This window comes from Oncorhynchus nerka, linkage group LG17 (genome assembly GCF_034236695.1).
Source record: "Oncorhynchus nerka isolate Pitt River linkage group LG17, Oner_Uvic_2.0, whole genome shotgun sequence".
Lineage (NCBI taxonomy): Eukaryota > Metazoa > Chordata > Actinopteri > Salmoniformes > Salmonidae > Oncorhynchus > Oncorhynchus nerka.
Window position 1 is genome coordinate 3,001,971 of NC_088412.1, and position 20,800 is coordinate 3,022,770.

The 20,800-nt window shown below is 48.3% G+C and overlaps 1 protein-coding gene across 2 annotated transcripts in view; it reads left to right on the forward strand.

The window, feature by feature from the left end:
• LOC115126492 (receptor for retinol uptake stra6-like) overlaps positions 1-20,800 on the forward strand; it is a 203,889-nt gene that overhangs the window by 90,786 nt on the left and 92,303 nt on the right. The window lies entirely within an intron of this gene.

Consider the following 20,800-nt stretch of genomic DNA (forward strand, 5'->3'; position numbering starts at 1 on the left):
CATGTGGTGTGGTAGAAGGTGAGTTAGGACAGTGGTCTACTACATGTGGTGTGGTAGAAGGTGAGTTAGGACAGTGGTCTACTACATGTGGTGGTAGAAGGTGAGTTAGGACAGTGGTCTACTACATGTGGTGTGGTAGAAGGTGAGTTAGGACAGTGGTCTACTACATGTGGTGTGTAGAAGGTGAGTTAGGACAGTGGTCTACTACATGTGGTGTGTAGAAGGTGAGTTAGGACAGTGGTCTACTACATGTGGTGTGTAGAAGGTGAGTTAGGACAGTGGTCTACTACATGTGGTGTGTAGAAGGTGAGTTAGGACAGTGGTCTACTACATGTGGTGTGTAGAAGGTGAGTTAGGACAGTGGTCTACTACATGTGGTGGGGTAGAAGGTGAGTTAGGACAGTGGTCTACTACATGTGGTGGGGTAGAAGGTGAGTTAGGACAGTGGTCTACTACATGTGGTGGGGTAGAAGGTGAGTTAGGACAGTGGTCTACTACATGTGGTGGGGTAGAAGGTGAGTTAGGACAGTGGTCTACTACATGTGGTGGGGTAGAAGGTGAGTTAGGACAGTGGTCTACTACATGTGGTGGGGTAGAAGGTGAGTTAGGACAGTGGTCTACTACATGTGGTGGGGTAGAAGGTGAGTTAGGACAGTGGTCTACTACATGGTGGGGTAGAAGGTGAGTTAGGACAGTGGTCTACTACATGTGGTGGGGTAGAAGGTGAGTTAGGACAGTGGTCTACTACATGTGGTGGGGTAGAAGGTGAGTTAGGACAGTGGTCTACTACATGTGGTGGGGTAGAAGGTGAGTTAGGACAGTGGTCTACTACATGTGGTGTGGTAGAAGGTGAGTTAGGACAGTGGTCTACTACATGTGGTGGGGTAGAAGGTGAGTTAGGACAGTGGTCTACTACATGTGGTGTGTAGAAGGTGAGTTAGGACAGTGGTCTACTACATGTGGTGTGGTAGAAGGTGAGTTAGGACAGTGGTCTACTACATGTGGTGTGTAGAAGGTGAGTTAGGACAGTGGTCTACTACATGTGGTGTGTAGAAGGTGAGTTAGGACAGTGGTCTACTACATGTGGTGTGTAGAAGGTGAGTTAGGACAGTGGTCTACTACATGTGGTGTGTAGAAGGTGAGTTAGGACAGTGGTCTACTACATGTGGTGGGGTAGAAGGTGAGTTAGGACAGTGGTCTACTACATGTGGTGTGTAGAAGGTGAGTTAGGACAGTGGTCTACTACATGTGGTGGGGTAGAAGGTGAGTTAGGACAGTGGTCTACTACATGTGGTGGGGTAGAAGGTGAGTTAGGACAGTGGTCTACTACATGTGGTGGGGTAGAAGGTGAGTTAGGACAGTGGTCTACTACATGTGGTGGGGTAGAAGGTGAGTTAGGACAGTGGTCTACTACATGTGGTGGGGTAGAAGGTGAGTTAGGACAGTGGTCTACTACATGTGGTGGGGTAGAAGGTGAGTTAGGACAGTGGTCTACTACATGTGGTGGGGTAGAAGGTGAGTTAGGACAGTGGTCTACTACATGTGGTGTGGGTAGAAGGTGAGTTAGGACAGTGGTCTACTACATGTGGTGTGTAGAAGGTGAGTTAGGACAGTGGTCTACTACATGTGGTGGGGTAGAAGGTGAGTTAGGACAGTGGTCTACTACATGTGGTGTGGTAGAAGGTGAGTTAGGACAGTGGTCTACTACATGTGGTGTGGTAGAAGGTGAGTTAGGACAGTGGTCTACTACATGTGGTGTGTAGAAGGTGAGTTAGATTAGTGGTCTACTACATGTGGTGGGGTAGAAGGTGAGTTAGGACAGTGGTCTACTACATGTGGTGTGTAGAAGGTGAGTTAGGACAGTGGTCTACTACATGTGGTGTGGTAGAAGGTGAGTTAGGACAGTGGTCTACTACATGTGGTGTGTAGAAGGTGAGTTAGGACAGTGGTCTACTACATGTGGTGTGTAGAAGGTGAGTTAGGACAGTGGTCTACTACATGTGGTGTGTAGAAGGTGAGTTAGGACAGTGGTCTACTACATGTGGTGGGGTAGAAGGTGAGTTAGGACAGTGGTCTACTACATGTGGTGGGGTAGAAGGTGAGTTAGGACAGTGGTCTACTACATGTGGTGGGGTAGAAGGTGAGTTAGGACAGTGGTCTACTACATGTGGTGGGGTAGAAGGTGAGTTAGGACAGTGGTCTACTACATGTGGTGGGGTAGAAGGTGAGTTAGGACAGTGGTCTACTACATGTGGTGGGGTAGAAGGTGAGTTAGGACAGTGGTCTACTACATGTGGTGTGTAGAAGGTGAGTTAGGACAGTGGTCTACTACATGTGGTGTGTAGAAGGTGAGTTAGGACAGTGGTCTACTACATGTGGTGTGTAGAAGGTGAGTTAGGACAGTGGTCTACTACATGTGGTGTGTAGAAGGTGAGTTAGGACAGTGGTCTACTACATGTGGTGTGTAGAAGGTGAGTTAGGACAGTGGTCTACTACATGTGGTGTGTAGAAGGTGAGTTAGGACAGTGGTCTACTACATGTGGTGTGGTAGAAGGTGAGTTAGGACAGTGGTCTACTACATGTGGTGGGTAGAAGGTGAGTTAGGACAGTGGTCTACTACATGTGGTGGGGTAGAAGGTGAGTTAGGACAGTGGTCTACTACATGTGGTGGGGTAGAAGGTGAGTTAGGACAGTGGTCTACTACATGTGGTGGGGTAGAAGGTGAGTTAGGACAGTGGTCTACTACATGGGTGGGGTAGAAGGTGAGTTAGGACAGTGGTCTACTACATGTGGTGGGGTAGAAGGTGAGTTAGGACAGTGGTCTACTACATGTGGTGGGGTAGAAGGTGAGTTAGGACAGTGGTCTACTACATGTGGTGGGTAGAAGGTGAGTTAGGACAGTGGTCTACTACATGTGGTGTGGGTAGAAGGTGAGTTAGGACAGTGGTCTACTACATGTGGTGTGGTAGAAGGTGAGTTAGGACAGTGGTCTACTACATGTGGTGTGGTAGAAGGTGAGTTAGGACAGTGGTCTACTACATGTGGTGGGTAGAAGGTGAGTTAGGACAGTGGTCTACTACATGTGGTGGTAGAAGGTGAGTTAGGACAGTGGTCTACTACATGTGGTGTGTAGAAGGTGAGTTAGGACAGTGGTCTACTACATGTGGTGTGTAGAAGGTGAGTTAGGACAGTGGTCTACTACATGTGGTGGGGTAGAAGGTGAGTTAGGACAGTGGTCTACTACATGTGGTGTGTAGAAGGTGAGTTAGGACAGTGGTCTACTACATGTGGTGGGGTAGAAGGTGAGTTAGGACAGTGGTCTACTACATGTGGTGGGGTAGAAGGTGAGTTAGGACAGTGGTCTACTACATGTGGTGGGTAGAAGGTGAGTTAGGACAGTGGTCTACTACATGTGGTAGAAGGTGAGTTAGGACAGTGGTCTACTACATGTGGTGGGGTAGAAGGTGAGTTAGGACAGTGGTCTACTACATGTGGTGGGGTAGAAGGTGAGTTAGGACAGTGGTCTACTACATGTGGTGGGGTAGAAGGTGAGTTAGGACAGTGGTCTACTACATGTGGTGGGGTAGAAGGTGAGTTAGGACAGTGGTCTACTACATGTGGTGGGGTAGAAGGTGAGTTAGGACAGTGGTCTACTACATGTGGTGTGGTAGAAGGTGAGTTAGGACAGTGGTCTACTACATGTGGTGTGTAGAAGGTGAGTTAGGACAGTGGTCTACTACATGTGGTGGGGTAGAAGGTGAGTTAGGACAGTGGTCTACTACATGTGGTGGGGTAGAAGGTGAGTTAGGACAGTGGTCTACTACATGTGGTGTGGTAGAAGGTGAGTTAGGACAGTGGTCTACTACATGTGGTGTGTAGAAGGTGAGTTAGGACAGTGGTCTACTACATGTGGTGTGTAGAAGGTGAGTTAGGACAGTGGTCTACTACATGTGGTGTGGTAGAAGGTGAGTTAGGACAGTGGTCTACTACATGTGGTGTGTAGAAGGTGAGTTAGGACAGTGGTCTACTACATGTGGTGTGTAGAAGGTGAGTTAGGACAGTGGTCTACTACATGTGGTGGGGTAGAAGGTGAGTTAGGACAGTGGTCTACTACATGTGGTGGGGTAGAAGGTGAGTTAGGACAGTGGTCTACTACATGTGGTGGGGTAGAAGGTGAGTTAGGACAGTGGTCTACTACATGTGGTGGGGTAGAAGGTGAGTTAGGACAGTGGTCTACTACATGTGGTGGGGTAGAAGGTGAGTTAGGACAGTGGTCTACTACATGTGGTGGGGTAGAAGGTGAGTTAGGACAGTGGTCTACTACATGTGGTGGGGTAGAAGGTGAGTTAGGACAGTGGTCTACTACATACAGTGGTGGGGTAGAAGGTGAGTTAGGACAGTGGTCTACTACATGTGGTGTGGTAGAAGGTGAGTTAGGACAGTGGTCTACTACATGTGGTGTGTAGAAGGTGAGTTAGGACAGTGGTCTACTACATGTGGTGTGGTAGAAGGTGAGTTAGGACAGTGGTCTACTACATGTGGTGTGTAGAAGGTGAGTTAGGACAGTGGTCTACTACATGTGGTGGTAGAAGGTGAGTTAGGACAGTGGTCTACTACATGTGGTGGGGTAGAAGGTGAGTTAGGACAGTGGTCTACTACATGTGGTGTGTAGAAGGTGAGTTAGGACAGTGGTCTACTACATGTGGTGGGGTAGAAGGTGAGTTAGGACAGTGGTCTACTACATGTGGTGGGGTAGAAGGTGAGTTAGGACAGTGGTCTACTACATGTGGTGGGGTAGAAGGTGAGTTAGGACAGTGGTCTACTACATGTGGTGGGGTAGAAGGTGAGTTAGGACAGTGGTCTACTACATGTGGTGGGGTAGAAGGTGAGTTAGGACAGTGGTCTACTACATGTGGTGTGGTAGAAGGTGAGTTAGGACAGTGGTCTACTACATGTGGTGGGGTAGAAGGTGAGTTAGGACAGTGGTCTACTACATGTGGTGTGTAGAAGGTGAGTTAGGACAGTGGTCTACTACATGTGGTGTGTAGAAGGTGAGTTAGGACAGTGGTCTACTACATGTGGTGTGTAGAAGGTGAGTTAGGACAGTGGTCTACTACATGTGGTGTGGTAGAAGGTGAGTTAGGACAGTGGTCTACTACATGTGGTGTGTAGAAGGTGAGTTAGGACAGTGGTCTACTACATGTGGTGTGGTAGAAGGTGAGTTAGGACAGTGGTCTACTACATGTGGTGTGTAGAAGGTGAGTTAGGACAGTGGTCTACTACATGTGGTGGGGTAGAAGGTGAGTTAGGACAGTGGTCTACTACATGTGGTGTGTAGAAGGTGAGTTAGGACAGTGGTCTACTACATGTGGTGGGGTAGAAGGTGAGTTAGGACAGTGGTCTACTACATGTGGTGGTAGAAGGTGAGTTAGGACAGTGGTCTACTACATGTGGTGGGGTAGAAGGTGAGTTAGGACAGTGGTCTACTACATGTGGTGGGGGTAGAAGGTGAGTTAGGACAGTGGTCTACTACATGTGGTGGGGTAGAAGGTGAGTTAGGACAGTGGTCTACTACATGTGGTGGGGTAGAAGGTGAGTTAGGACAGTGGTCTACTACATGTGGTGGGGTAGAAGGTGAGTTAGGACAGTGGTCTACTACATGTGGTGGGGTAGAAGGTGAGTTAGGACAGTGGTCTACTACATGTGGTGGGGTAGAAGGTGAGTTAGGACAGTGGTCTACTACATGTGGTGGGGTAGAAGGTGAGTTAGGACAGTGGTCTACTACATGTGGTGGGGTAGAAGGTGAGTTAGGACAGTGGTCTACTACATGTGGTGGGGTAGAAGGTGAGTTAGGACAGTGGTCTACTACATGTGGTGTGGTAGAAGGTGAGTTAGGACAGTGGTCTACTACATGTGGTGGGGTAGAAGGTGAGTTAGGACAGTGGTCTACTACATGTGGTGGGGTAGAAGGTGAGTTAGGACAGTGGTCTACTACATGTGGTGTGGTAGAAGGTGAGTTAGGACAGTGGTCTACTACATGTGGTGGGGTAGAAGGTGAGTTAGGACAGTGGTCTACTACATGTGGTGGGGTAGAAGGTGAGTTAGGACAGTGGTCTACTACATGTGGTGGGGTAGAAGGTGAGTTAGGACAGTGGTCTACTACATGTGGGTGTAGAAGGTGAGTTAGGACAGTGGTCTACTACATGGGTGGGGTAGAAGGTGAGTTAGGACAGTGGTCTACTACATGTGGTGGGGTAGAAGGTGAGTTAGGACAGTGGTCTACTACATGTGGTGGGGTAGAGGTGAGTTAGGACAGTGGTCTACTACATGTGGTGTGGTAGAAGGTGAGTTAGGACAGTGGTCTACTACATGTGGTGTGTAGAAGGTGAGTTAGGACAGTGGTCTACTACATGTGGTGTGTAGAAGGTGAGTTAGGACAGTGGTCTACTACATGTGGTGTGTAGAAGGTGAGTTAGGACAGTGGTCTACTACATGGTGGGGTAGAAGGTGAGTTAGGACAGTGGTCTACTACATGTGGTGTGTAGAAGGTGAGTTAGGACAGTGGTCTACTACATGTGGTGTGTAGAAGGTGAGTTAGGACAGTGGTCTACTACATGTGGTGTGTAGAAGGTGAGTTAGGACAGTGGTCTACTACATGTGGTGGGGTAGAAGGTGAGTTAGGACAGTGGTCTACTACATGTGGTGGGGTAGAAGGTGAGTTAGGACAGTGGTCTACTACATGTGGTGTGTAGAAGGTGAGTTAGGACAGTGGTCTACTACATGTGGTGTGTAGAAGGTGAGTTAGGACAGTGGTCTACTACATGTGGTGGGGTAGAAGGTGAGTTAGGACAGTGGTCTACTACATGTGGTGGGGTAGAAGGTGAGTTAGGACAGTGGTCTACTACATGTGGTGGGGTAGAAGGTGAGTTAGGACAGTGGTCTACTACATGTGGTGGGGTAGAAGGTGAGTTAGGACAGTGGTCTACTACATGTGGTGGGGTAGAAGGTGAGTTAGGACAGTGGTCTACTACATGTGGTGGGGTAGAAGGTGAGTTAGGACAGTGGTCTACTACATGTGGTGGGGGTAGGTGAGTTAGGACAGTGGTCTACTACATGTGGTGGGGTAGAAGGTGAGTTAGGACAGTGGTCTACTACATGTGGTGGGGTAGAAGGTGAGTTAGGACAGTGGTCTACTACATGTGGTGTGGTAGAAGGTGAGTTAGGACAGTGGTCTACTACATGTGGTGGGGTAGAAGGTGAGTTAGGACAGTGGTCTACTACATGTGGTGGGGTAGAAGGTGAGTTAGGACAGTGGTCTACTACATGTGGTGGGGTAGAAGGTGAGTTAGGACAGTGGTCTACTACATGTGGTGTGTAGAAGGTGAGTTAGGACAGTGGTCTACTACATGTGGTGGGGTAGAAGGTGAGTTAGGACAGTGGTCTACTACATGTGGTGGGGTAGAAGGTGAGTTAGGACAGTGGTCTACTACATGTGGTGGGGTAGAAGGTGAGTTAGGACAGTGGTCTACTACATGTGGTGGGGTAGAAGGTGAGTTAGGACAGTGGTCTACTACATGTGGTGGGGTAGAAGGTGAGTTAGGACAGTGGTCTACTACATGTGGTGTGGTAGAAGGTGAGTTAGGACAGTGGTCTACTACATGTGGTGTGGTAGAAGGTGAGTTAGGACAGTGGTCTACTACATGTGGTGTGTAGAAGGTGAGTTAGGACAGTGGTCTACTACATGTGGTGTGTAGAAGGTGAGTTAGGACAGTGGTCTACTACATGTGGTGGTGGTAGAAGGTGAGTTAGGACAGTGGTCTACTACATGTGGTGGGGTAGAAGGTGAGTTAGGACAGTGGTCTACTACATGTGGTGTGGTAGAAGGTGAGTTAGGACAGTGGTCTACTACATGTGGTGTGTAGAAGGTGAGTTAGGACAGTGGTCTACTACATGTGGTGGGGTAGAAGGTGAGTTAGGACAGTGGTCTACTACATGTGGTGGGGTAGAAGGTGAGTTAGGACAGTGGTCTACTACATGTGGTGGGGTAGAAGGTGAGTTAGGACAGTGGTCTACTACATGTGGTGGGGTAGAAGGTGAGTTAGGACAGTGGTCTACTACATGTGGTGGGGTAGAAGGTGAGTTAGGACAGTGGTCTACTACATGTGGTGTGGTAGAAGGTGAGTTAGGACAGTGGTCTACTACATGTGGTGTGTAGAAGGTGAGTTAGGACAGTGGTCTACTACATGTGTGTGTAGAAGGTGAGTTAGGACAGTGGTCTACTACATGTGGTGTGTAGAAGGTGAGTTAGGACAGTGGTCTACTACATGTGGTGTGGTAGAAGGTGAGTTAGGACAGTGGTCTACTACATGTGGTGTGTAGAAGGTGAGTTAGGACAGTGGTCTACTACATGTGGTGTGGTAGAAGGTGAGTTAGGACAGTGGTCTACTACATGTGGTGGGGTAGAAGGTGAGTTAGGACAGTGGTCTACTACATGTGGTGGGGTAGAAGGTGAGTTAGGACAGTGGTCTACTACATGTGGTGGGGTAGAAGGTGAGTTAGGACAGTGGTCTACTACATGTGGTGTGGTAGAAGGTGAGTTAGGACAGTGGTCTACTACATGTGGTGGGGTAGAAGGTGAGTTAGGACAGTGGTCTACTACATGTGGTGTGGTAGAAGGTGAGTTAGGACAGTGGTCTACTACATGTGGTGTGGTAGAAGGTGAGTTAGGACAGTGGTCTACTACATGTGGTGTGTAGAAGGTGAGTTAGATTAGTGGTCTACTACATGTGGTGGGGTAGAAGGTGAGTTAGGACAGTGGTCTACTACATGTGGTGTGTAGAAGGTGAGTTAGGACAGTGGTCTACTACATGTGGTGGGGTAGAAGGTGAGTTAGGACAGTGGTCTACTACATGTGGTGTGGTAGAAGGTGAGTTAGGACAGTGGTCTACTACATGTGGTGTGGTAGAAGGTGAGTTAGGACAGTGGTCTACTACATGTGGTGTGTAGAAGGTGAGTTAGATTAGTGGTCTACTACATGTGGTGGGGTAGAAGGTGAGTTAGGACAGTGGTCTACTACATGTGGTGGGGTAGAAGGTGAGTTAGGACAGTGGTCTACTACATGTGGTGTGGTAGAAGGTGAGTTAGGACAGTGGTCTACTACATGTGGTGGGTAGAAGGTGAGTTAGGACAGTGGTCTACTACATGTGGTGTGTAGAAGGTGAGTTAGATTAGTGGTCTACTACATGTGGTGGGGTAGAAGGTGAGTTAGGACAGTGGTCTACTACATGTGGTGTGTAGAAGGTGAGTTAGGACAGTGGTCTACTACATGTGGTGTGTAGAAGGTGAGTTAGGACAGTGGTCTACTACATGTGGTGTGTAGAAGGTGAGTTAGGACAGTGGTCTACTACATGTGGTGGGGTAGAAGGTGAGTTAGGACAGTGGTCTACTACATGTGGTGTGGTAGAAGGTGAGTTAGGACAGTGGTCTACTACATGTGGTGTGTAGAAGGTGAGTTAGGACAGTGGTCTACTACATGTGGTGTGTAGAAGGTGAGTTAGGACAGTGGTCTACACATGTGGTGTGTAGAAGGTGAGTTAGACTAGTGGTCTACTACATGTGGTGGGGTAGAAGGTGAGTTAGGACAGTGGTCTACTACATGTGGTGTGTAGAAGGTGAGTTAGGACAGTGGTCTACTACATGTGGTGTGTAGAAGGTGAGTTAGGACAGTGGTCTACTACATGTGGTGTGTAGAAGGTGAGTTAGGACAGTGGTCTACTACATGTGGTGGGGTAGAAGGTGAGTTAGGACAGTGGTCTACTACATGTGGTGGGGTAGAAGGTGAGTTAGGACAGTGGTCTACTACATGTGGTGTGGTAGAAGGTGAGTTAGGACAGTGGTCTACTACATGTGGTGTGGTAGAAGGTGAGTTAGGACAGTGGTCTACTACATGTGTGTGTAGAAGGTGAGTTAGGACAGTGGTCTACTACATGTGGTGTGTAGAAGGTGAGTTAGGACAGTGGTCTACTACATGGGTGTGGTAGAAGGTGAGTTAGGACAGTGGTCTACTACATGTGGTGGGGTAGAAGGTGAGTTAGACAGTGGTCTACTACATGGTGAGTTAGAAGACAGTGGTCTACTACATGTGGTGTAGAAGGTGAGTTAGGACAGTGGTCTACTACATGTGGTGTGGTAGAAGGTGAGTTAGGACAGTGGTCTACTACATGGTGTGTAGAAGGTGAGTTAGGACAGTGGTCTACTACATGTGGTGGGGTAGAAGGTGAGTTAGGACAGTGGTCTACTACATGTGGTGGGGTAGAAGGTGAGTTAGGACAGTGGTCTACTACATGTGGTGTGTAGAAGGTGAGTTAGGACAGTGGTCTACTACATGTGGTGTGTAGAAGGTGAGTTAGGACAGTGGTCTACTACATGTGGTGGGGTAGAAGGTGAGTTAGGACAGTGGTCTACTACATGTGGTTTGAAGGTGAGTTAGGACAGTGGTCTACTACATGTGGTGGGGTAGAAGGTGAGTTAGGACAGTGGTCTACTACATGTGGTGTGGTAGAAGGTGAGTTAGGACAGTGGTCTACTACATGTGGTGGGGTAGAAGGTGAGTTAGGACAGTGGTCTACTACATGTGGTGGGGTAGAAGGTGAGTTAGGACAGTGGTCTACTACATGTGGTGTGGTAGAAGGTGAGTTAGGACAGTGGTCTACTACATGTGGTGTGGTAGAAGGTGAGTTAGGACAGTGGTCTACTACATGTGGTGTGTAGAAGGTGAGTTAGAACAGTGGTCTACTACATGTGTGTAGAAGGTGAGTTAGGACAGTGGTCTACTACATGTGGTGTGTAGAAGGTGAGTTAGGACAGTGGTCTACTACATGTGGTGTGGTAGAAGGTGAGTTAGGACAGTGGTCTACTACATGTGGTGTGTAGAAGGTGAGTTAGGACAGTGGTCTACTACATGTGGTGGGGTAGAAGGTGAGTTAGGACAGTGGTCTACTACATGTGGTGGGGTAGAAGGTGAGTTAGGACAGTGGTCTACTACATGTGGTGGGGTAGAAGGTGAGTTAGGACAGTGGTCTACTACATGTGGTGGGGTAGAAGGTGAGTTAGGACAGTGGTCTACTACATGTGGTGGGGTAGAAGGTGAGTTAGGACAGTGGTCTACTACATGTGGTGGGGTAGAAGGTGAGTTAGGACAGTGGTCTACTACATGTGGTGGGGTAGAAGGTGAGTTAGGACAGTGGTCTACTACATGGTGTGGTAGAAGGTGAGTTAGGACAGTGGTCTACTACATGTGGTGTGTAGAAGGTGAGTTAGGACAGTGGTCTACTACATGTGGTGTGTAGAAGGTGAGTTAGGACAGTGGTCTACTACATGTGGTGTGTAGAAGGTGAGTTAGGACAGTGGTCTACTACATGTGGTGTGGTAGAAGGTGAGTTAGGACAGTGGTCTACTACATGTGGTGTGTAGAAGGTGAGTTAGGACAGTGGTCTACTACATGTGGTGTGTAGAAGGTGAGTTAGGACAGTGGTCTACTACATGTGGTGGGTAGAAGGTGAGTTAGGACAGTGGTCTACTACATGTGGTGGGGTAGAAGGTGAGTTAGGACAGTGGTCTACTACATGTGGTGTGTAGAAGGTGAGTTAGGACAGTGGTCTACTACATGTGGTGGGGTAGAAGGTGAGTTAGGACAGTGGTCTACTACATGTGGTGGGGTAGAAGGTGAGTTAGGACAGTGGTCTACTACATGTGGTGGGGTAGAAGGTGAGTTAGGACAGTGGTCTACTACATGTGTGGGGTAGAAGGTGAGTTAGGACAGTGGTCTACTACATGTGGTGGTAGAAGGTGAGTTAGGACAGTGGTCTACTACATGTGGTGGGGTAGAAGGTGAGTTAGGACAGTGGTCTACTACATGTGGTGGGGTAGAAGGTGAGTTAGGACAGTGGTCTACTACATGTGGTGTGGTAGAAGGTGAGTTAGGACAGTGGTCTACTACATGTGGTGTGGTAGAAGGTGAGTTAGGACAGTGGTCTACTACATGTGGTGTGGTAGAAGGTGAGTTAGGACAGTGGTCTACTACATGTGGTGTGGTAGAAGGTGAGTTAGGACAGTGGTCTACTACATGTGGTGTGTAGAAGGTGAGTTAGGACAGTGGTCTACTACATGTGGTGTGTAGAAGGTGAGTTAGGACAGTGGTCTACTACATGTGGTGTGTAGAAGGTGAGTTAGGACAGTGGTCTACTACATGTGGTGTGGTAGAAGGTGAGTTAGGACAGTGGTCTACTACATGTGGTGTGGTAGAAGGTGAGTTAGGACAGTGGTCTACTACATGTGGTGGGGTAGAAGGTGAGTTAGGACAGTGGTCTACTACATGTGGTGGGGTAGAAGGTGAGTTAGGACAGTGGTCTACTACATGTGGTGGGGTAGAAGGTGAGTTAGGACAGTGGTCTACTACATGTGGTGGGGTAGAAGGTGAGTTAGGACAGTGGTCTACTACATGTGGTGGGGTAGAAGGTGAGTTAGGACAGTGGTCTACTACATGTGGTGTGGTAGAAGGTGAGTTAGGACAGTGGTCTACTACATGTGGTGGGGTAGAAGGTGAGTTAGGACAGTGGTCTACTACATGTGGTGTGGTAGAAGGTGAGTTAGGACAGTGGTCTACTACATGTGGTGGGGTAGAAGGTGAGTTAGGACAGTGGTCTACTACATGTGGTGTGTAGAAGGTGAGTTAGGACAGTGGTCTACTACATGTGGTGGGGTAGAAGGTGAGTTAGGACAGTGGTCTACTACATGTGGTGGGGTAGAAGGTGAGTTAGGACAGTGGTCTACTACATGTGGTGGGGTAGAAGGTGAGTTAGGACAGTGGTCTACTACATGTGGTGGGTAGAAGGTGAGTTAGGACAGTGGTCTACTACATGTGGTGGGGTAGAAGGTGAGTTAGGACAGTGGTCTACTACATGTGGTGTGGTAGAAGGTGAGTTAGGACAGTGGTCTACTACATGTGGTGGGGTAGAAGGTGAGTTAGGACAGTGGTCTACTACATGTGGTGGGGTAGAAGGTGAGTTAGGACAGTGGTCTACTACATGTGGTGGGGTAGAAGGTGAGTTAGGACAGTGGTCTACTACATGTGGTGTGGTAGAAGGTGAGTTAGGACAGTGGTCTACTACATGTGGTGTGTAGAAGGTGAGTTAGGACAGTGGTCTACTACATGTGTGTGGTAGAAGGTGAGTTAGGACAGTGGTCTACTACATGTGGTGTGTAGAAGGTGAGTTAGGACAGTGGTCTACTACATGTGGTGTGTAGAAGGTGAGTTAGGACAGTGGTCTACTACATGTGGTGTAGAAGGTGAGTTAGGACAGTGGTCTACTACATGTGGTGTGGTAGAAGGTGAGTTAGGACAGTGGTCTACTACATGTGGTGTGGTAGAAGGTGAGTTAGGACAGTGGTCTACTACATGTGGTGTGGTAGAAGGTGAGTTAGGACAGTGGTCTACTACATGTGGTGTGTAGAAGGTGAGTTAGGATAGTGGTCTACTACATGTGGTGGGGTAGAAGGTGAGTTAGGACAGTGGTCTACTACATGTGGTGGGTAGAAGGTGAGTTAGGACAGTGGTCTACACATGGTGGGGTAGAAGGTGAGTTAGGACAGTGGTCTACTACATGTGGTGTGTAGAAGTAGAACAGGTCTACTACAGTTAGAAGGTGAGTTAGGACAGTGGTCTACTACATGTGGTGTGGTAGAAGGTGAGTTAGGACAGTGGTCTACTACATGTGGTGGGTAGAAGGTGAGTTAGGACAGTGGTCTACTACATGTGGTGGTAGAAGGTGAGTTAGGACAGTGGTCTACTACATGTGGTGTGGGTAGAAGGTGAGTTAGGACAGTGGTCTACTACATGTGGTGTGTAGAAGGTGAGTTAGGACAGTGGTCTACTACATGTGGTGGGGTAGAAGGTGAGTTAGGACAGTGGTCTACTACATGTGGTGGGGTAGAAGGTGAGTTAGGACAGTGGTCTACTACATGTGGTGGGGTAGAAGGTGAGTTAGGACAGTGGTCTACTACATGTGGTGGGGTAGAAGGTGAGTTAGGACAGTGGTCTACTACATGTGGTGGGGTAGAAGGTGAGTTAGGACAGTGGTCTACTACATGTGGTGTGGTAGAAGGTGAGTTAGGACAGTGGTCTACTACATGTGGTGTGTAGAAGGTGAGTTAGGACAGTGGTCTACTACATGTGGTGTGTAGAAGGTGAGTTAGGACAGTGGTCTACTACATGTGGTGTGTAGAAGGTGAGTTTGGACAGTGGTCTACTACATGTGGTGTGGTAGAAGGTGAGTTAGGACAGTGGTCTACTACATGTGGTGTGTAGAAGGTGAGTTAGGACAGTGGTCTACTACATGTGGTGTGTAGAAGGTGAGTTAGGACAGTGGTCTACTACATGTGGTGTGTAGAAGGTGAGTTAGGACAGTGGTCTACTACATGTGGTGGGGTAGAAGGTGAGTTAGGACAGTGGTCTACTACATGTGGTGGGGTAGAAGGTGAGTTAGGACAGTGGTCTACTACATGTGGTGGGGTAGAAGGTGAGTTAGGACAGTGGTCTACTACATGTGGTGGGGTAGAAGGTGAGTTAGGACAGTGGTCTACTACATGTGGTGGGGTAGAAGGTGAGTTAGGACAGTGGTCTACTACATGTGGTGTGGTAGAAGGTGAGTTAGGACAGTGGTCTACTACATGTGGTGGGGTAGAAGGTGAGTTAGGACAGTGGTCTACTACATGTGGTGGGGTAGAAGGTGAGTTAGGACAGTGGTCTACTACATGTGGTGTGTAGAAGGTGAGTTAGGACAGTGGTCTACTACATGTGGTGGGGTAGAAGGTGAGTTAGGACAGTGGTCTACTACATGTGTGTGTAGAAGGTGAGTTAGGACAGTGGTCTACTACATGTGGTGGGGTAGAAGGTGAGTTAGGACAGTGGTCTACTACATGTGGTGTGTAGAAGGTGAGTTAGGACAGTGGTCTACTACATGTGGTGTGGTAGAAGGTGAGTTAGGACAGTGGTCTACTACATGTGGTGTGTAGAAGGTGAGTTAGGACAGTGGTCTACTACATGTGGTGGGGTAGAAGGTGAGTTAGGACAGTGGTCTACTACATGTGGTGTGTAGAAGGTGAGTTAGGACAGTGGTCTACTACATGTGGTGGGGTAGAAGGTGAGTTAGGACAGTGGTCTACTACATGTGGTGTGGTAGAAGGTGAGTTAGGACAGTGGTCTACTACATGTGGTGGGGTAGAAGGTGAGTTAGGACAGTGGTCTACTACATGTGGTGGGTAGAAGGTGAGTTAGGACAGTGGTCTACTACATGTGGTGGGGTAGAAGGTGAGTTAGGACAGTGGTCTACTACATGTGGTGGGGTAGAAGGTGAGTTAGGACAGTGGTCTACTACATGTGGTGTGTAGAAGGTGAGTTAGGACAGTGGTCTACTACATGTGGTGGGTAGAAGGTGAGTTAGGACAGTGGTCTACTACATGTGGTGGGGTAGAAGGTGAGTTAGGACAGTGGTCTACTACATGTGGTGGGGTAGAAGGTGAGTTAGGACAGTGGTCTACTACATGTGGTGGGTAGAAGGTGAGTTAGGACAGTGGTCTACTACATGTGGTGGGGTAGAAGGTGAGTTAGGACAGTGGTCTACTACATGTGGTGTGGTAGAAGGTGAGTTAGGACAGTGGTCTACTACATGGTGGTGGTAGAAGGTGAGTTAGGACAGTGGTCTACTACATGTGGTGTGTAGAAGGTGAGTTAGGACAGTGGTCTACTACATGTGGTGTGTAGAAGGTGAGTTAGGACAGTGGTCTACTACATGGGTGTGTAGAAGGTGAGTTAGGACAGTGGTCTACTACATGTGGTGTGTAGAAGGTGAGTTAGGACAGTGGTCTACTACATGTGGTGTGGTAGAAGGTGAGTTAGGACAGTGGTCTACTACATGTGGTGTGTAGAAGGTGAGTTAGGACAGTGGTCTACTACATGTGGTGTGTAGAAGGTGAGTTAGGACAGTGGTCTACTACATGTGGTGGTAGAAGGTGAGTTAGGACAGTGGTCTACTACATGTGTGGGGTAGAAGGTGAGTTAGGACAGTGGTCTACTACATGTGGTGGGGTAGAAGGTGAGTTAGGACAGTGGTCTACTACATGTGGTGGGGTAGAAGGTGAGTTAGGACAGTGGTCTACTACATGTGGTGGTAGAAGGTGAGTTAGGACAGTGGTCTACTACATGTGGTGTGGTAGAAGGTGAGTTAGGACAGTGGTCTACTACATGTGGTGGGGTAGAAGGTGAGTTAGGACAGTGGTCTACTACATGTGGTGGGGTAGAAGGTGAGTTAGGACAGTGGTCTACTACATGTGGTGGGGTAGAAGGTGAGTTAGGACAGTGGTCTACTACATGTGGTGGGGTAGAAGGTGAGTTAGGACAGTGGTCTACTACATGTGGTGGGGTAGAAGGTGAGTTAGGACAGTGGTCTACTACATGTGGTGGGGTAGAAGGTGAGTTAGGACAGTGGTCTACTACATGTGGTGGGTAGAAGGTGAGTTAGGACAGTGGTCTACTACATGTGGTGGTAGAAGGTGAGTTAGGACAGTGGTCTACTACATGTGGTGGGTAGAAGGTGAGTTAGGACAGTGGTCTACTACATGTGGTGGGGTAGAAGGTGAGTTAGGACAGTGGTCTACTACATGTGGTGGGGTAGAAGGTGAGTTAGGACAGTGGTCTACTACATGTGGTGTGTAGAAGGTGAGTTAGGACAGTGGTCTACTACATGTGGTGTGTAGAAGGTGAGTTAGGACAGTGGTCTACTACATGTGGTGGGTAGAAGGTGAGTTAGGACAGTGGTCTACTACATGTGGTGTGTAGAAGGTGAGTTAGGACAGTGGTCTACTACATGTGGTGGGGTAGAAGGTGAGTTAGGACAGTGGTCTACTACATGTGGTGTGTAGAAGGTGAGTTAGGACAGTGGTCTACTACATGTGGTGGGTAGAAGGTGAGTTAGGACAGTGGTCTACTACATGTGTGGGTAGAAGGTGAGTTTAGGACAGTGGTCTACTACATGTGGTGGGGTAGAAGGTGAGTTAGGACAGTGGTCTACTACATGTGGTGGGGTAGAAGGTGAGTTAGGACAGTGGTCTACTACATGTGGTGGGGTAGAAGGTGAGTTAGGACAGTGGTCTACTACATGTGGGGTAGAAGGTGAGTTAGGACATTGGTCTACTACATGTGGTGGGTAGAAGGTGATTGGACAGTGGTCTACTACATGTGGTGGGGTAGAAGGTGAGTTAGGACAGTGGTCTACTACATGTGGTGGGGTAGAAGGTGAGTTAGGACAGTGGTCTACTACATGTGTGTGGTAGAAGGTGAGTTAGGACAGTGGTCTACTACATGTGGTGTGGTAGAAGGTGAGTTAGGACAGTGGTCTACTACATGTGGTGTGTAGAAGGTGAGTTAGGACAGTGGTCTACTACATGTGTGGGTGTAGAAGGTGAGTTAGGACAGTGGTCTACTACATGTGGTGTGGTAGAAGGTGAGTTAGGACAGTGGTCTACTACATGTGGTGTGTAGAAGGTGGTCTAGTTAGGACAGTGGTCTACTACATGTGGTGTGTAGAAGGTGAGTTAGGACAGTGGTCTACTACATGTGGTGGGGTAGAAGGTGAGTTAGGACAGTGGTCTACTACATGTGGTGGGGTAGAAGGTGAGTTAGGACAGTGGTCTACTACATGTGGGTGGGGTAGAAGGTGAGTTAGGACAGTGGTCTACTACATGTGGTGGGGTAGAAGGTGAGTTAGGACAGTGGTCTACTACATGTGGTGGGGTAGAAGGTGAGTTAGGACAGTGGTCTACTACATGTGGTGGGGTAGAAGGTGAGTTAGGACAGTGGTCTACTACATGTGGTGGGTAGAAGGTGAGTTAGGACAGTGGTCTACTACATGTGGTGTGTAGAAGGTGAGTTAGGACAGTGGTCTACTACATGTGGTGTGTAGAAGGTGAGTTAGGACAGTGGTCTACTACATGTGGTGTAGAAGGTGAGTTAGGACAGTGGTCTACTACATGTGGTGTGTAGAAGGTGAGTTAGGACAGTGGTCTACTACATGTGGTGGGTGTAGAAGGTGAGTTAGGACAGTGGTCTACTACATGGTGGGGTAGAAGGTGAGTTAGGACAGTGGTCTACTACATGTGGTGTGTAGAAGGTGAGTTAGGACAGTGGTCTACTACATGTGGTGTGTAGAAGGTGAGTTAGGACAGTGGTCTACTACATGTGGTGTGTAGAAGGTGAGTTAGGACAGTGGTCTACTACATGTGGCTGGTGGGACATGGTGGTAGAAGGTGAGTTAGGACAGTGGTCTACTACATGTGGTGGGTAGAAGGTGAGTTAGGACAGTGGTCTACTACATGTGGTGGGGTAGAAGGTGAGTTAGGACAGTGGTCTACTACATGTGGTGTGTAGAAGGTGAGTTAGGACAGTGGTCTACTACATGTGAGTGGGTAGAAGGTGAGTTAGGACAGTGGTCTACTACATGTGGTGGGGTAGAAGGTGAGTTAGGACAGTGGTCTACTACATGTGGTGGGGTAGACAGGTGAGTTAGGACAGTGTCTACTACATGTGGGTAGAAGGTGAGTTAGGACAGTGGTCTACTACATGTGGTGTGGTAGAGGTGAGTTAGGACAGTGGTCTACTACATGTGGTGTTAGGAGGTAGAAGGTGAGTTAGGACAGTGGTCTACTACATGTGGTGTGTAGAAAATTGGTGAGTTGGACAGTGGTCTACTACATGTGGTGGGTAGAAGGTGAGTTAGGACAGTGGTCTACTACATGTGGTGTGTAGAAGGTGAGTTAGGACAGTGGTCTACTACACATGTGGTGGGTAGAAGGTGAGTTAGGACAGTGGTCTACTACATGTGGTGGGGTAGAAGGTGAGTTAGGACAGTGGTCTACTACATGTGGTGGGGTAGAAGGTGAGTTAGGACAGTGGTCTACTACATGTGGTGTGTAGAAGGTGAGTTAGGACAGTGGTCTACTACATGTGGTGGGAGTAGAAGGTGAGTTAGGACAGTGGTCTACTACATGTGGTGGGGGTAGAAGGTGAGTTAGGACAGTGGTCTACTACATGTGGTGGGGTAGAAGGTGAGTTAGGACAGTGGTCTACTACATGTGTGTGGTAGAAGGTGAGTTAGGACAGTGGTCTACTACATGTGGTGTGGTAGAAGGTGAGTTAGGACAGTGGTCTACTACATGTGGTGTGGTAGAAGGTGAGTTAGGACAGTGGTCTACTACATGTGGTGTGTAGAAGGTGAGTTAGGACAGTGGTCTACTACATGTGTGGGGTCTAGAAGAAAGTGAGTTAGGACAGTGGTCTACTACATGTGGTGTGTAGAAGGTGAGTTAGGACAGTGTGTCTACTACATGTGGTGTGTAGAGGTGAGTTAGGACAGTGGTCTACTACATGTGGTGAAGAAAGGTGAGTTAGGACAGTGGTCTACTACATGTGGTGGGTAGAAAGTGAGTTAGGACAGTGGTCTACTACATGTGGTGTGTAGAAGGTGAGTTAGGACAGTGGTCTACTACATGTGGTGGGGTAGAAAGGTGAGTTAGGACAGTGGTCTACTACATGTGGTGGGGTAGAAGGTGAGTTAGGACAGTGGTCTACTACATGTGGTGGGGTAGAAGGTGAGTTAGGACAGTGGTCTACTACATGTGGTGGGGACAGTAGAAGGTGAGTTAGGACAGTGGTCTACTACATGTGGTGGGGTAGAAGGTGAGTTAGGACAGTGGTCTACTACATGTGGTGGGAGTAGAAGGTGAGTTAGGACAGTGGTCTACTACATGTGGTGTGTGTAGAAGGTGAGTTAGGACAGTGGTCTACTACATGTGGTGTGTAGAAGGTGAGTTAGGACAGTGGTCTACTACATGTGGTGTGGTAGAAAGGTGAGTTAGGACAGTGGTCTACTACATGTGGTGTGGTAGAAGGTGAGTTAGGACAGTGGTCTACTACATGTGGTGTGTAGAAGGTGAGTTAGGACAGTGGTCTACATGTGGTGTGGTAGAAAGGTGAGTTAGGACAGTGGTCTACTACATGTGGTGTGGTAGAAGGTGAGTTAGGACAGTGGTCTACTACATGTGGTGTGTAGAAGGTGAGTTAGGACAGTGGTCTACTACATGTGGTGTGTAGAAGGTGAGTTAGGACAGTGGTCTACTACATGTGGTGGGGTAGAAGGTGAGTTAGGACAGTGGTCTACTACATGTGGTGTGTAGAAGGTGAGTTAGGACAGTGGTCTACTACATGTGGTGGGTAGAAGGTGAGTTAGGACAGTGGTCTACTACATGTGGTGGGGTAGAAGGTGAGTTAGGACAGTGGTCTACTACATGTGGTGGGGTAGAAGGTGAGTTAGGACAGTGGTCTACTACATGTGGTGGGGTAGAAGGTGAGTTAGGACAGTGGTCTACTACATGTGGTGGGGTAGAAGGTGAGTTAGGACAGTGGTCTACTACATGTGGTGGGGTAGAAGGTGAGTTAGGACAGTGGTCTACTACATGTGGTGTGGGTAGAAGGTGAGTTAGGACAGTGGTCTACTACATGTGGTGGTAGAAGGTGAGTTAGGACAGTGGTCTACTACATGTGGTGTGTAGAAGGTGAGTTAGGACAGTGGTCTACTACATGTGGTGTGTAGAAGGTGAGTTAGGACAGTGGTCTACTACATGTGGTGTAGAAGGTGAGTTAGGACAGTGGTCTACTACATGTGGTGTGTAGAAGGTGAGTTAGGACAGT